Source organism: Bacillus rossius, chromosome 1 (genome assembly GCF_032445375.1).
Source record: "Bacillus rossius redtenbacheri isolate Brsri chromosome 1, Brsri_v3, whole genome shotgun sequence".
Classification (NCBI taxonomy): Eukaryota; Metazoa; Arthropoda; class Insecta; order Phasmatodea; family Bacillidae; genus Bacillus; species Bacillus rossius.
Genome location: NC_086330.1, coordinates 240,216,561 through 240,230,041, shown reverse-complemented (window position 1 = coordinate 240,230,041; position 13,481 = coordinate 240,216,561).

Below are 13,481 nucleotides of genomic sequence, written 5' to 3'. Positions count from 1 at the left end.
TACCAGTTTCAAATAGAGTGGACTATATTATTATTGTTTTTACAACTTCTTTTTAAACACTAGATTTAAGATCTTGTTATTTCGTTAACCTACTGTTACATTAATTTTTAATATATAGCTCTCAATCCCTTTTGTTATTTCTCACTAGGTAAGCATAACAACTTTACTTATACCTAATACAAAAAAGTGTTACGTTGACATTTAGAAAAAAAGAGGAAGATTGCTTTCTTCATTTCATTATGCAAAAAAAAAAACTTTTCCGCATGCACTACTTGGTGTACACTACTAGTAAAGAATCATTCGGTTTTTTGAGATGTAATGTGAGGGAAGCTAAAAGTATGGTGTAGCACCTGTCGCCACAATGGGTGGTCATGGGTTCTATAAGTTTTCAGCCAAGCACCACCGCAAATAGCCTGCACACTTTAAGTGGGAAAGATTATTAATTAACAATTATATTGGAAATGTATGTTGACGGTACAGAATTCTCAATCCACTGGAACCTCAAAAGGAAAAGACTGCTAACGACTTATGATTGATCAAACTGTGAATCACTTTCCTTCTGAATGGAGGGTCATGTGTGTGTTAATGTGTTAAACTTTTGTCGCTTCTAACAATTCTGCTGTTGTTAAACCAGTTATAATTATATATTATTGAAAACTCTCAACTTCCAAAAAGTGAAATAATTTGCTAAAATCAGTTTTCAGGAAGTTGTATGTTCTTCGCAGAAAATAATTGAAATACTGTCTACGTGTATGTTTGCACATTTTTTAAGTGAATCTGGTCCAGGTAGCCGATTTCTGCAGTGTGCATAGTTGGCAGCTTATGATACCACACTACAGGTAAATAACATTAAAAAAATATTAAACGCTATGTAAAAAACGCAATAAATTTAATCAGGAAGACGATATTGTATACCATAAGATAGTAATATAGCTTGTAAATTATTTATAGCCCATTTATATTTCATTCAGAAGCAACATTTTCTTTCCTTTTTCAAAGAGATGAGCAATAATTTTGGTGTTATAAAAATGATTATTCACTGGCAAGATTAAGAAAGAATTAATTTATGGTAATAAATAAATTTCACCTAAAGAGGGTCTTTTCAGCATCATTGCAGTGTTGCAAGTTTGCTGTTTCAAAAGGGTCATCAATGGGAGCTCAAACCTTCCAAAAAGTTTCCTGGAGCAAACCCCACTGACAACACAAATCTAAGACTCTAATTTTAAAAATGTGAGCGAGTCAGTATTCAATAGAGATGTGTAAACATCTAACCTCAGTAACAAGCAAATTCATATGTTCTCATCTTGTAAATAAACTTGTATGATAAATACATACAAAAAGTATTCATTATAGGGAAAAAAACTAAAAAAATTTCACTTTTTTAAACCTAACTATAATTATGTTTAACAAGATGGTACTATTGATTTCTCAGCATGATAACGAACATGTCACATGCAAATGCCTCAACTCTGAACCTGTAACATTTCTCCGTGGACCGGAATAATCGTCACCTGTATTTTTATGGTTATACCTCTTAAGGTGTGTTGAGGGTAAAATTTTAGTATGCACAAGAAATGTTAAATAAGCACGTATTACTCAAGGGAAATTTAACAGGTTGAAAGTCCAATGTGCATGCATGTGGAAACTGCTATAGTCACAAAACGAAGTCGTCACAGTGGCGGACCCACGAGTGGCAACATGCATCCATATAAATAAACTTTCATGACAATTGGGGGATGTGCTAAGCGTATTGGTGTGCCAAAAGAAACTTGAAGGTAGTGAAACTAACCTGGAATACATTTTATAAACTTGAATAGTCATAACAAGGTATAATCACAACTTTAAAAATATTTTATTAGCCAGGAAAATTGTTTTGGAACAAACATTTTTGGTTCTCTATGGCATTACAAATGCAGTGCAATATTTTAAGTATTTTTGAAACTTAATGTTGCTTTCCAATAAATAAATTCAAACAAAATCAAAGTGAAAACTTTTTAAACACATTATAACACTAGGTATAAATATTTAAATTTATTTCTGCTTAAACGAAAGATCGGTCTGTATATAGGTACTTCCTGCAAACAGACCTTAATCTTATTGAGCTGATTCAACATATAATATTTAACAGTAACAATTTAATCACAATATTCTTTTATTTTTCATGCTGTTGAATACATATGTAGGATGGCAATTTGTTATGTCTGCAGTATGATAATTCTGCACTATCTCTAAATTTCAATGTTATCTAAGGTTTGTAATACTAGGATTCTTCTAACATATTTTTTTAGTTGTTTTTTTTTTCATGGCCATAAATTATAACATAAAGTATTAAATTATTAAGGACTATTAAGTTTAATTTTTTTAATACCCATGTGTGGTATAAATTCTGTTATGTTTACAAAAGCAATATATACAAATGAATCACGCTGGCACAATCTTTTCGATATATCTGATACTTCTACACATGGCAGCACAGTGGTTAAGCATTTCCAGTCATTCAACTTCCGTTCCATTCACAAAATTATTTATACTAAATGCAGTATACCAAGAGCTAAGATGTTTACACATCAAAAAGAAACGTGAACACCAACTAAGCAAAGCTAAGTTCCACAGATAAGTTTATAACGAGTTTGAAGATCATGTTAAAGATTGAACAGTTGTATCTCCTCCAGATACTGATTACAGCCGTATAGTTGATGATCCAGATGATGTAGAATAATTGAAAAGTAAACATGCATTTTCATGCAGATTACAGGTGACTAAAGAAAGAGAGTACATACTGTCTGAGTACGGTGTGTCCAGTGTGTATTGTATGTTCTTTTCTTTTGTTTAATGTGTGTTGTTACCTACGTTAAATGTGTGTAGTCAAATCTATAGTAGCTCTGAACATTTACTGGTTCAAAACCTCTTGGTGTTGATAAAATATTTTTCAGGGGGTCTTGGTCCTTAACTAACCGTAAAAGATGTTACATTGGTCTAATTGCTTGTATTTGATTTTATTGAAACTTTAGGTCTGACATTTCGAAGACTATGTCTTGACTGCTTGAAATATATATATACGTATTAGCTATCAACAAAGAAAGTATTTTGGATCGGAAATGTTTGGCCTATACGTCTGACATTGTACATGACCTGGTCTTAATTAAGGTCCGAAGACACTTGGCCTATACGTATAGCAGTTTACATGACTGGTTAGAACGAATTTCATGCATAAAAAAAAAAAATAGACTTCCGTGTTAGCACAACATGTTTAATTCATCCGACAGGTATTTTGTCTAGAGTTGTTTTCCACAAAAAATAATGGGAAAAAGAATTTAAAATTTATTTTAAGCTTTAGTATCCTTATCACCTGCCGAGAATCAAACCAAGGGCAGAAATTTGTTGCATCAATCATTATTTTGATAAGTGATTTATACCTAGAATAAACATTTTTGCATACTATAATTGATTTCATCATTCATTATTTTTAATAATAGGGCCTATATTTTCAAATGAATTTTGTAATTTATTCCAATTGTCTAGCATAAATTTACAGTTTTTCAAGATGGCTATTATCCAAAATGGTGGGCACCCTTGTCGTGGATAAGTTGGGTTTCCTAGGTTGGCGACAGTGAACTAGCGCAATAATGGACGACAGGAGTCCTCTTGTTCTGGAAGGGGTCACATGTAGCAAGCTTTTACTTGCGACGCTACTATTTAACACATTACACTGTGCGCCTGTGTCCAGTTTGAAGGTAACCTTCTGGTTGTTGGGTAGCACCAGTTTTTCTGTCCAATCCAGTTCACCCTGGTGTATGTTTATGGTTGACACATAGAACGTGGCAGCGTCTTCCTTTTGTAAGTATTGGTCCTGGGGTCTGCTAGTAATTGTGTGCACTTGTTTTGACCTACATACCTGAGCAAAATGATTTAATTTCCTGCACTTTTTTCATTCTTTTCCCAGAGCTGGGCATGGGCATTGTTGATGGATATAACCGCAGCTGTGACAGTTTTTGTGTGTGTTTGTTGATCGCTAGTTGCAAGGGTGGGGTTTTTACGACTTACAGTATGTACCGCTGGTAAAGGTGCATCAGCTTGCATAGCCTGTACTTGTTGTTTAGTTACTTCCCATGCCCTGCATATTTTCACTGTTTGGTTAAATGTGAGATCTTCTTCTGCTAACAGTTTTTCCCGAACATTGTCACTGGTAATTCCTACCACCAACTTGTCACAAAGTAAGCTATCATATAACTCTCCAAATTCACACCTTTTTCCTTGGTTGATAATTGAGGTTAGGAACTCGTCAAATGGTTGGCTTTCTTCTTGCTTCATTTTGTTGAAGATGTATCTTTCGTAGGTAATGTTCGTTTTTGGTGCGAAGTGTGCATCAAATTTGGTTTTGATGACGCTAATGTCCGTACTTTCCTTTTGAGTGAGTGTGAATGTGTTGTAAATGTTCGCTGCATCAGGTCCAATCGCGGTAATGAATGTCGCGACTTGGATTTCAGGAGCCTTTTTCTCGAGATTGGTTGCTGTTGCGTACCAGTTAAATTGTTGCAGCCACGATTTCCAGAGTGCTGGCATTCCATCTTCTGATACCGATAAATATTTTGGCGGTTTCAAGCTAACCCCCGATTCTGCCTTTTTTTTTTTTCATTCACCATTTATTTCAACAGACATTTTACGCCCGATCAGCCGGGGGGACAGCATGTCCCAGCGGCACTGCGCTTTAACACGCTTACAAGCTAACTATATACACAACACAGCAATACATAAAAACATACAATACATCAAGACTTAATGCTAGGAAAAGTATTTATTACTAAAAAACCGAGCGCACAGCAGAAGGCTTGTGAGCAGCAAACATACACAAGTACAATATATAAATATTAAGCACACATGGAGTTTAAGAACAAATAAGCAGCAATACATACAATACATTACAAAAACAGATTACATGTTACACATAATCAACAAAAACACTCATACATATACAAGAAGGGTCCGCGGCATAGGTCGACAGGAACCGACGAGCAGCCAGGTGAAGGGCCCCATCATCACGGGGGCTCGTGGAGGCCGTAGTCTTTGATGCGCCGGTGAGGGTGGGCAGCATACGGGTCGTAGTCCGCCAAGGCGTTGATGACCGGGTTCAAGTGGCGGCCTGCCCGACGAAAGAAAGAGTCGGCAATCCGCAGCGTGATGGAGGCGGGGTCGTCCACACCGGCCATCTCGTACAGGCGGGCAACGGCCGTGCGGTGGGGGCAGCGGATCAGGCGGCGCAGGCACCAGTTGTAGGTCGATCGGGCCGGGCGAGAGGTAAAGGCTGGCACGTAAGCCCAGGCGGCCACCGCGTACAACAGGATCGGCAGCACGAGGGTCTGCCAGAGGCGGACCTGCAGCTCCAGCGGCAGCGGGCAGCGGTGTGAGAGGACGGGCTGCAGGGCGCGCATCGCAGTGCGGGCCCGCTGAGACATCCGCGCCACGTGACCGGTCCACAGCAGGGCGGGATCGAGATGAACGCCCAGATACTTGACCGTGGCAGCCCAGGGAAGAATAGTGCCCAGCAGCGACAGAGGGGCAGGCGGCCTGGAGCGGCGCTTGGTTAAGAACATGGCGACCGTTTTCCTGGGGTTAGGCAGCATACCCCAGGACTGAAGGTAGCCGCTCAGCACGCGCAGACAGTTCTGGGCCCTGGCGCCCAAAGATTGAGCATCGCGGCCAGACAACAAGAGGGCGGTGTCATCCGCATACTGCAGCACCCGAGCGGAAGGAGGTGTGGGCAGATCGGCAATGAACAAGCTGAACAGCAGTGGACTGAGCAGGGCGCCTTGAGGAGTCCCGGCCCCCGCCCCGCGCAGAGTGGACAGAGACGAGTCCACCCTGACACGGAAAGTGCGATCAGCAAGAAAACTGTCCAGGACGGCCAGGAAAGACTCCGGGATGCCAAAGGAGCGGAGTTTCGAAAGCAGGAACTGATGGTGGATGCAATCAAAGGCCCTGGACAAGTCCAGCAAAACAAGGACCGAATGCTCGCGACGGTTGAAGGCAGCAGTGATGTCATCCACCGCCACAGCGACCGGGTGAAGGGCCGAGTGGCGCTGGCGAAAACCAAACTGAGTCGGCGGCAAGAGCTGAAGCTGGTCGGCCAGGAGGCGCAAACGGCCAAGAAGGATCCTCTCCGCCACCTTTGACAACATAGGCAGCAGCGAGATGGGCCGGTAGTCAGTGAGCGAGCGAGTCGATTGGCCAGGCTTGGGGATCGGCACGACGATGGCCGACTTCCAAGGCGCCGGAAAGTGCCGCAACAGGATCATGGAGTTGAGCAGCTGCGTCACGTACACCACCGCCTTCCTGGAGAGGGCGCGGAGGAGCTGCGCCTGCACGCCATCGATACCGGGAGCCGTGCCACAGCGAAGGCGGCCCAGGGCCCGGTACACCTCGCGAGGAGTGGTCAAGAAGCGGCCAGGGCGATCCATCCCGTCCACAAGCGGCGGATCGGGAAGGCGCGGCGGAAGATGGCCCTGAGGCAGATCGTGGTGCCGAAAAGTGCCGTGAAAGACGTCCGCCAAAGCCTCGGCCTTGGCCACGGGATCCTCCAATACCACACCCCCGTCAACAAGTGGGGGCATGGGGGCGCGAATGTTGCGCAGCCGCCGAAGGAAAGTCCAGACCGTGCCCCTAGTCAGCGACAGATATTGAATGCGGGCCAGCTGCACCTGCGAGTTCCAAGCGGCAACCTCACGGCGGGCCTCCGACCGGAGACGACGGTAGTCCTCCAGATGAACAGCCAAGCGGGAACGTTGCCAGCGACCACGGGCCCTATTCCGTCTGGTGAGAAGTGCACCGATGGCCGCAGGCAGTCGTGGGCCGCGCCGGGACGCACGGCAGGTCGGAATGGTGAGCGACGCCGCCATCGTGAGCAGAGAGGTGAAATCTTCCACCGCCGCATCCAGAGCAGGTGTAGTGCGTGGGATCGCCGACAGGTCGAGATGAGAATCGAGGCACCGCCGATACGCGCGCCAGTCAGCACGCCGAAAATCAAGAAGCTCACGGTCACCACCAAAATCCCGCTGGAGGACGAGGACCCCGAATACAGGCAGGTGGTCCGAACTCAAGGCAGGCTTCGCCGAAACGTCCAGAATGGGCAGACCCGTGGTCAAGAAAAAGTCCAACACCGAAGGATGCTGAGCAGCACGGACTGGAAAATAAGTCGGGGAGAGGGGCGCACAGATGTCCACCCCGGCAGCCAAAGTCCAACGATAGAGACCACGACCCCGAAAGTCCGTGGTGGCGCAGCCCCAATGCGTGTGGCGGCAGTTGTAGTCTCCGGCGAAGACACAGTGCCGGTCCAGCTGGAGAAAGGCCGTGAGAGGCACCACAGGAAAAGCCACGTGCGGAGGGATGTACACCGCGAAAAAGGTAAACGGCTGCTGAACACCAGAGATCTTGACGGCGACCGCCTCAACAGCCTGCGCCGGGGGCAGCTCGCGACGATGGTGGCGTAGGTCGGAGCGGACCAGCACGGCAACACCACCGCGCGGCCCCGCCTCGCGATCCGCACGGTGGACGACGTAGCCGGGCAGCTGGAGGCGGTCGGGCGGGGAGAGCCAGGTCTCCGTGATGCTGACGACAGCGGGGCGGTGTACAGCCAGATAGCCGACAAATTCAGGCAAACGTGGGAGCAGCGAGCGGGCATTCCACGTGAGAATGGAGTCAGACATGACCAGAAGAGCGGGGTACAGCAGGAGCGTCACCCCCGTTAGACGAGGCGCAAAGGTCAGCTACCGCAGCAAGGAGAGCATCTAACCGCGCCGACCAGGAAGGCGCGCGGAGCAGTCGCTTGAGGTGTCCCAAAAGACGCTGAACCCAGGAGCAGATATCAAGGCCGCGAAGGAACTCCAGGACTTCCCGAACAGTGTCACCAAGAGACGCCCCGGTCTCCTGGGGAGCCCGACGATCAGCAGACGCAGCAGGAGCACCAGACAGGGCAGCAGCAAAGGAAGTGCCAGGTGTACGCAGACTGCTCGTGAAGGAGGCTGGCGGCGGCGCCACCGGGGCACGGCGAGTGGACTCAGCGCGACGCTTCTCCAAGGTGGACAGCTTCTTGATGCGGATGGGGCACTGCGAGTAGTTGGCAGGATGAGCCCCCCCACAGTTGCAGCAAGTGGCAGAATCGGTGGTCGGTCGAGGACAATCAGGAGCATTGTGCTCCCCACCACAGCGAACGCAGCAGGCAGCCTCGTCACAGTTATGGGTGGTGTGGCCGAAGCCCTGACAACGGAAGCATTGAACAAGGCGACCGCCGCCACGGAAAGGCTCCACCACAATCCCGACGCCGCAGAGGTTGGTCAGTTGGAGTGCAGCTGGAAGGGGCGAAGTGCCCTGCAGCACGACCAGAAACAAAGGCAGCGGTTCCGGAAAGGCCTGGCGGGTCTGCAGACGCACCACCGAGATGTGCGAGATCCCCTTCTCGGACAGAGCCTCGGAGATGTCTTCGGTGGGCGTGTCGATGTGGAGACGGCGGATTATGACACGGGCATTACGGTCCTCAGCACAAGTCCACGTGTGGAAACGGACGCCAGTCGCACGGAGATGTTGCGCCATGTGGAAGTGGTCCTCACGGTTGGCCATCTGGTAGGTGGACGTGTTGCTATAGTGCGTGGCCTTGAAATCCGCCGTGAACATGGACCGCAGCGCAGCCATGTCTTTGATGGCCGAGGGGGAAAGACCACCCTTGCAGACAATCAGTGGCGGTTTGCGAGAACGGGCCGAAGATGGCGCCGCCGACGACGGAGGTGGGGCCTGAGACGGAGGCGCACGCGGAGGCGAGCGCGAGGGCCCAGCAGCAGAAGCAGAAGGCCGGCCGCCACCACGAGAGACACGTGAACGGGGCTGGCGCGGCGTACCGCGAGACTGCGCAGAGGACGGCCGTGCGGGAACGGCATCAGCGCTGGGGTCCCTGGAAGAGGCGCCAGAACGCGCAGAAGAGGAACGGGAAATCCCCGAAGACTTGACGCGCTGTTGTTTCGGAAGGGCGCCTCTGGTCCACTCGTCGGAGTCATCACACCAGGCATCAGCACCAGCACGCTTTCCCAGATGTCCCTCGACGAAGTCCATCGGGCCAGCAGGCGGCGCCAGCAGCGCGTTCGTGTAGGGGTAGGCCGGCACAGGAGGCGGCGCCATGACAGCATCCGGCGTAGTCCGCGGTGAGGACGACGGCGGGGCCGAAACAGACAGCGCCACCGAAGCCGAAGCAGCAGGAGAGGGTGCCGACGAGACCACAGAGGGCACCAACACCAGAGGAAGCGAGAGATCAGGCACAGGCAGACCATGTGACTCGGCCAGAAAGGGCGAAGCATCAGTAAGCGGAGGCGAAGCGGGCAAGGGCTGCGAAATGGCCAAGGACGAGTCGGTCGAGGACGCATGACCCGCAGTAGGCACCGCCACGTGGGGAGACACAGCGGTGGCGGACATCCGCGACGAACAAACAGTCGTGGTGGTCGTGTTGGTAGTCAGAGTGACAGTAGGCGAAGAAGCCATCATGAAAAACTCCAAATCGCCAACAGACACAGCCGAAGAAGGGGCGCCCTCAAACTCGTCCACAGAGGACGAGGAGCCAGCGAGACCGCGGTCAGGAGAGCCATCGGAGCCCTGGCTCAGTGAGTGGCGCGGAGGCGGCACTAGGCGAGGTCGAGTAGGACAGCGACCATGTCCCGCATCAGAGGCAGAAGTCTGGACAGCAGGCGACTCTCGGGAGCGCGAGAGCCCCCGACCGCGACGCGCGGTCTGTGAGCGCTGCGAGCTGGGCTGCGAAGTCGGCAAATCTTCATCCGAGAGCACCGCGAAACGATTGCTGGTGGGCAGCAAAAAGGACGCCTCCGAATCAGGTTTCAAGCTAACCCCCGATTCTGCCATTGTTTGCTATTTTTTCACCAATTAGTTCGCACGCACTCCCGGGTTTCGGCACCATGTAGTTTCACATAAAGTCCTTTAATAACTACTAAGGTAGTTGTCAACAATACACGACTACATAGACGGATAATTAGAAACACTGCTTAGTTACAGATAAAACATTATACACTACTGCCTCGTGTCTGTCGTCCATTATTGCGCTAGTTCACTGTCGCCAACCTAGGAAACCCAACTTATCCACGACAACCCTGGCAATAAATAATTACTGCACTCTAGTGGGTGAAAATTAAACTAACATGGTGGTTTTCTAGCAAATAAAAACAATGTTGGATCCAAGATGGCTACCAACAGCAGACTAAAACAAGGTGGCGGGCATGTCATCGTACTAGCTGGCAATATATCTACCTTTGCATTAGTGGTAGGTCACTCTCTAGGTGGCTTCCATTGAGGAAGGTTCCGTCACCATTTATTTTTTTGCTCTCGCCGAGTTCGAACTGGGGACATCGAGCTTCATGACGTAAGTGCAATTTTTTTTATTAAAATTTTACTAAAATTGTATTAAATTTTTATTTCTTTATTTATTCCCAAATTTCTAGCTAAATAATTATGAATTTCCAAGATGGAATATGTGACATGATTTCAAAATTGCCAAAACAAATTTTTATTAGAAATGTTGTTATATAAATTTTATTAACTTGAAAAAATTTCCAGATTTTCTAGCATAAAAAATACGGATGTTCAAGATGGCAGCCATAACAAAAATTGCAATCTATGTAACAATTAAAGTTGGTGGCCATGACATCCTTTTGGTCTAGGTCAAGTGTCCTCAAGAGTTTTATTGGAGCCTTGTAAATGAGCTCTTAAAGTCTCTTAGAGGACTTTCCCAGAGTCTGGCATTTTTTAAGGATTAAAATGAGAAATTTTCTCTCAAAACAGAAATTTTTCCCTCCAAGTAGGGAAATATAATTTTTTGAAATTTTTTGGCATAATATTTTTCCAAAAAACTCTAAATTTTTGGCAAATTTTCTGTGATTTTTAGTGAATTATGAAGGTCAAGGTAATTCAAAATGGCCATCATATCAGAAACCAAGATTGCAGACACTGGCTCCAGCCCTTCTTTCCAACTCCAGTTGCAGAACATACATTTCTGTACTACTCTTTCACTACTTATTTTGTCTTTAATATGAACAGTTTCATTGAACCATTATTCACCTTATTTATCAGATGAAGCAACTTGTAACTTTTACTGAGTGTACAAAGGTCACATCTGCCTACCAGCAGAAATATTAACACTACAATAAATTGTCTTATTTCCAAATTCTTTTCGATTCTTGACTTATTTCATTGTAGGGAGGATTTCCATAAAAGAAATATTAAATTTTTAACCAGTTCATTTGACTAAAAATATATTTTCAAAAATTATATTTAATAGTATTTACCTACATTTAATTTCCTTGTTTTTGTAAAGGGTGTAAGTGCATTTTCTTTCGAGCATTTGTTAACATGTAGTAAATGTGTATATTAATCCATAATACATTAAAAAACTGTACTTACATAAATTCACTTTTGACTTAACCAATATTCAAATAATGTATTAAATAAAAGAATTTACCCGCATATGGATAGCATATTTTATGCAGATTTTTAGTGTAAAAAAATTTATTGCAATACATATGTGTATGTTGGTTTTAAAAAAATATTTTACTATGGATTTAATATGTACTAAAATAATTAACCTATGTTGGTTTCAAAATAAATATAACTCCATGAGTACCAGTAAGTATAAATTGTTAAATCAAAATATTTCACGGGGGATGGGCCGCCTTACGCCCTCCTGTAGTAAACAGACAAAGAAGAGTCAAGGGTCAATGCCAATGTCGTATTTCTTATGTGCCAATAAGCTGAGAAAAGAAACACTTCACTTGTACCCTCAGAACTAACTATGGTGCAAATATGTGTTGCTATGACCCATACACAGGGGCAACCCTTATCCCGAATTTCTTCTTCCAGATGGAATTTTACTTTGATTAAATTCTATATCTATATTCTTTGATTATAATTTATTTTGTGTACAAAAACTAGTCTAAGATACTTCTTTAAGCTAATTCAATTCATCAATTTGGCCATTATTATTTGCTACTATCTGAGGTGCCAGTTATTCAATGTGTTGTTGATTTCACGCTGTTAAGGGTTCAGTTCAACGTCATAATTGTGTTTCATTACCGCTTGCCTTATTAACCAGGAATATTATCAAATCAAATAACCATTTTACATTCCTCTCCAAATTTTAATGGCTCACTTTTTTAGGTGTACTGTAAGATCAGTTACATTTTATGCTTGTATTTAATAATGCTGATTGCATTAACAAAACAGCTAAATTATATTCTAAAAGGTTATATTTCAAATGATAAATTTTTTTCTTCTTAACATTACATTAATTCACCAAAAATTAGCCATTAATCTAGTTGCGTATAGCTAAAACCAACCATAAACTCACGTCATTCATTATAGTGTAAAAATCACTCATTTATAAAGCAGTGGTAAAAGCTTTATGGAGGGATTCATTTAACCAATTCTAATCTGAATTTCTGCAAAAGTTATTTTTTCCTAGTGACATGCAGAGAGGGAAATTGACGCCAGTGGCGATGGCAGGCCAAGCTCTACAAGTGAGGCATAGTTTGCAACGTTACAAGCCCCTGCCCTCTTTAAGCTTTTAAAAGTATTTCTTAAAAAAATACATATTATATTGTTACGAACGCGAGAAGTCCAGACCATGATGCGAGGTTCTGAGCTGACCGGCAGCCCTGCATGACCACTGGCGTCACGCGCCTTGTCACGTGCCGTTCACCGACACAGGCATGCTACACGCCTGGCCAGATCACAAGGGTCGTCGCTATCCCCCTTCACCCTCCACTCGCCGCCGTTATCTATCGCTGAGCGGCCTTGGGAATTCCGCGGACCGCCGTGCGGAGTGGCGAGAATAAACACCGCCTTTCTCAATGTTTCAGACGTCGGGTTGGCCCTGGATCACGCAACTCATCACAGCCGCTCTCGTCAGTTTGAGAAGGGCAGGTACTTAAGCAATGATGCCGACCTTCGCGAGAGTCCCGCGACGAGTTCTGAGCCAGTTCCGAGTGTTCAGAGAGTTCCGCGTTTGAAGGGAAGTGTGACATCGGTGAAGAGGGTGGCAGATCCCCCCTCAAGAGTGGCACGACGCGGAGCGCCGGGATTGAGAGAGTGTGACTGAGTGTGTGAGGACAGGTGCGAGATAAGGGGCGAATCACTGTCGAGCCTAGCTCCAGTGAGGAGTGTGAACTGTGGAACTTGACAGACATTGAGTGACTTGCATATAAACAATTTTAATTGCCAGAGATTGGTAATCGGACATTTTTTTTAATAAAATTATTTATTAGTACTGTACATATTAGTAATTTATAAAACTGTAATAAAACTTAATTGGGGTATCCCTTACGAACCCAGTTCTCCCCACATGTCGCAACAATAGTATATCATTCAGCTAGTATGAAAGTTCAAGGTCCAAGTAACCCAATTTTGTATTTATAAAATATTTTATTGGTAATATTAAGGTA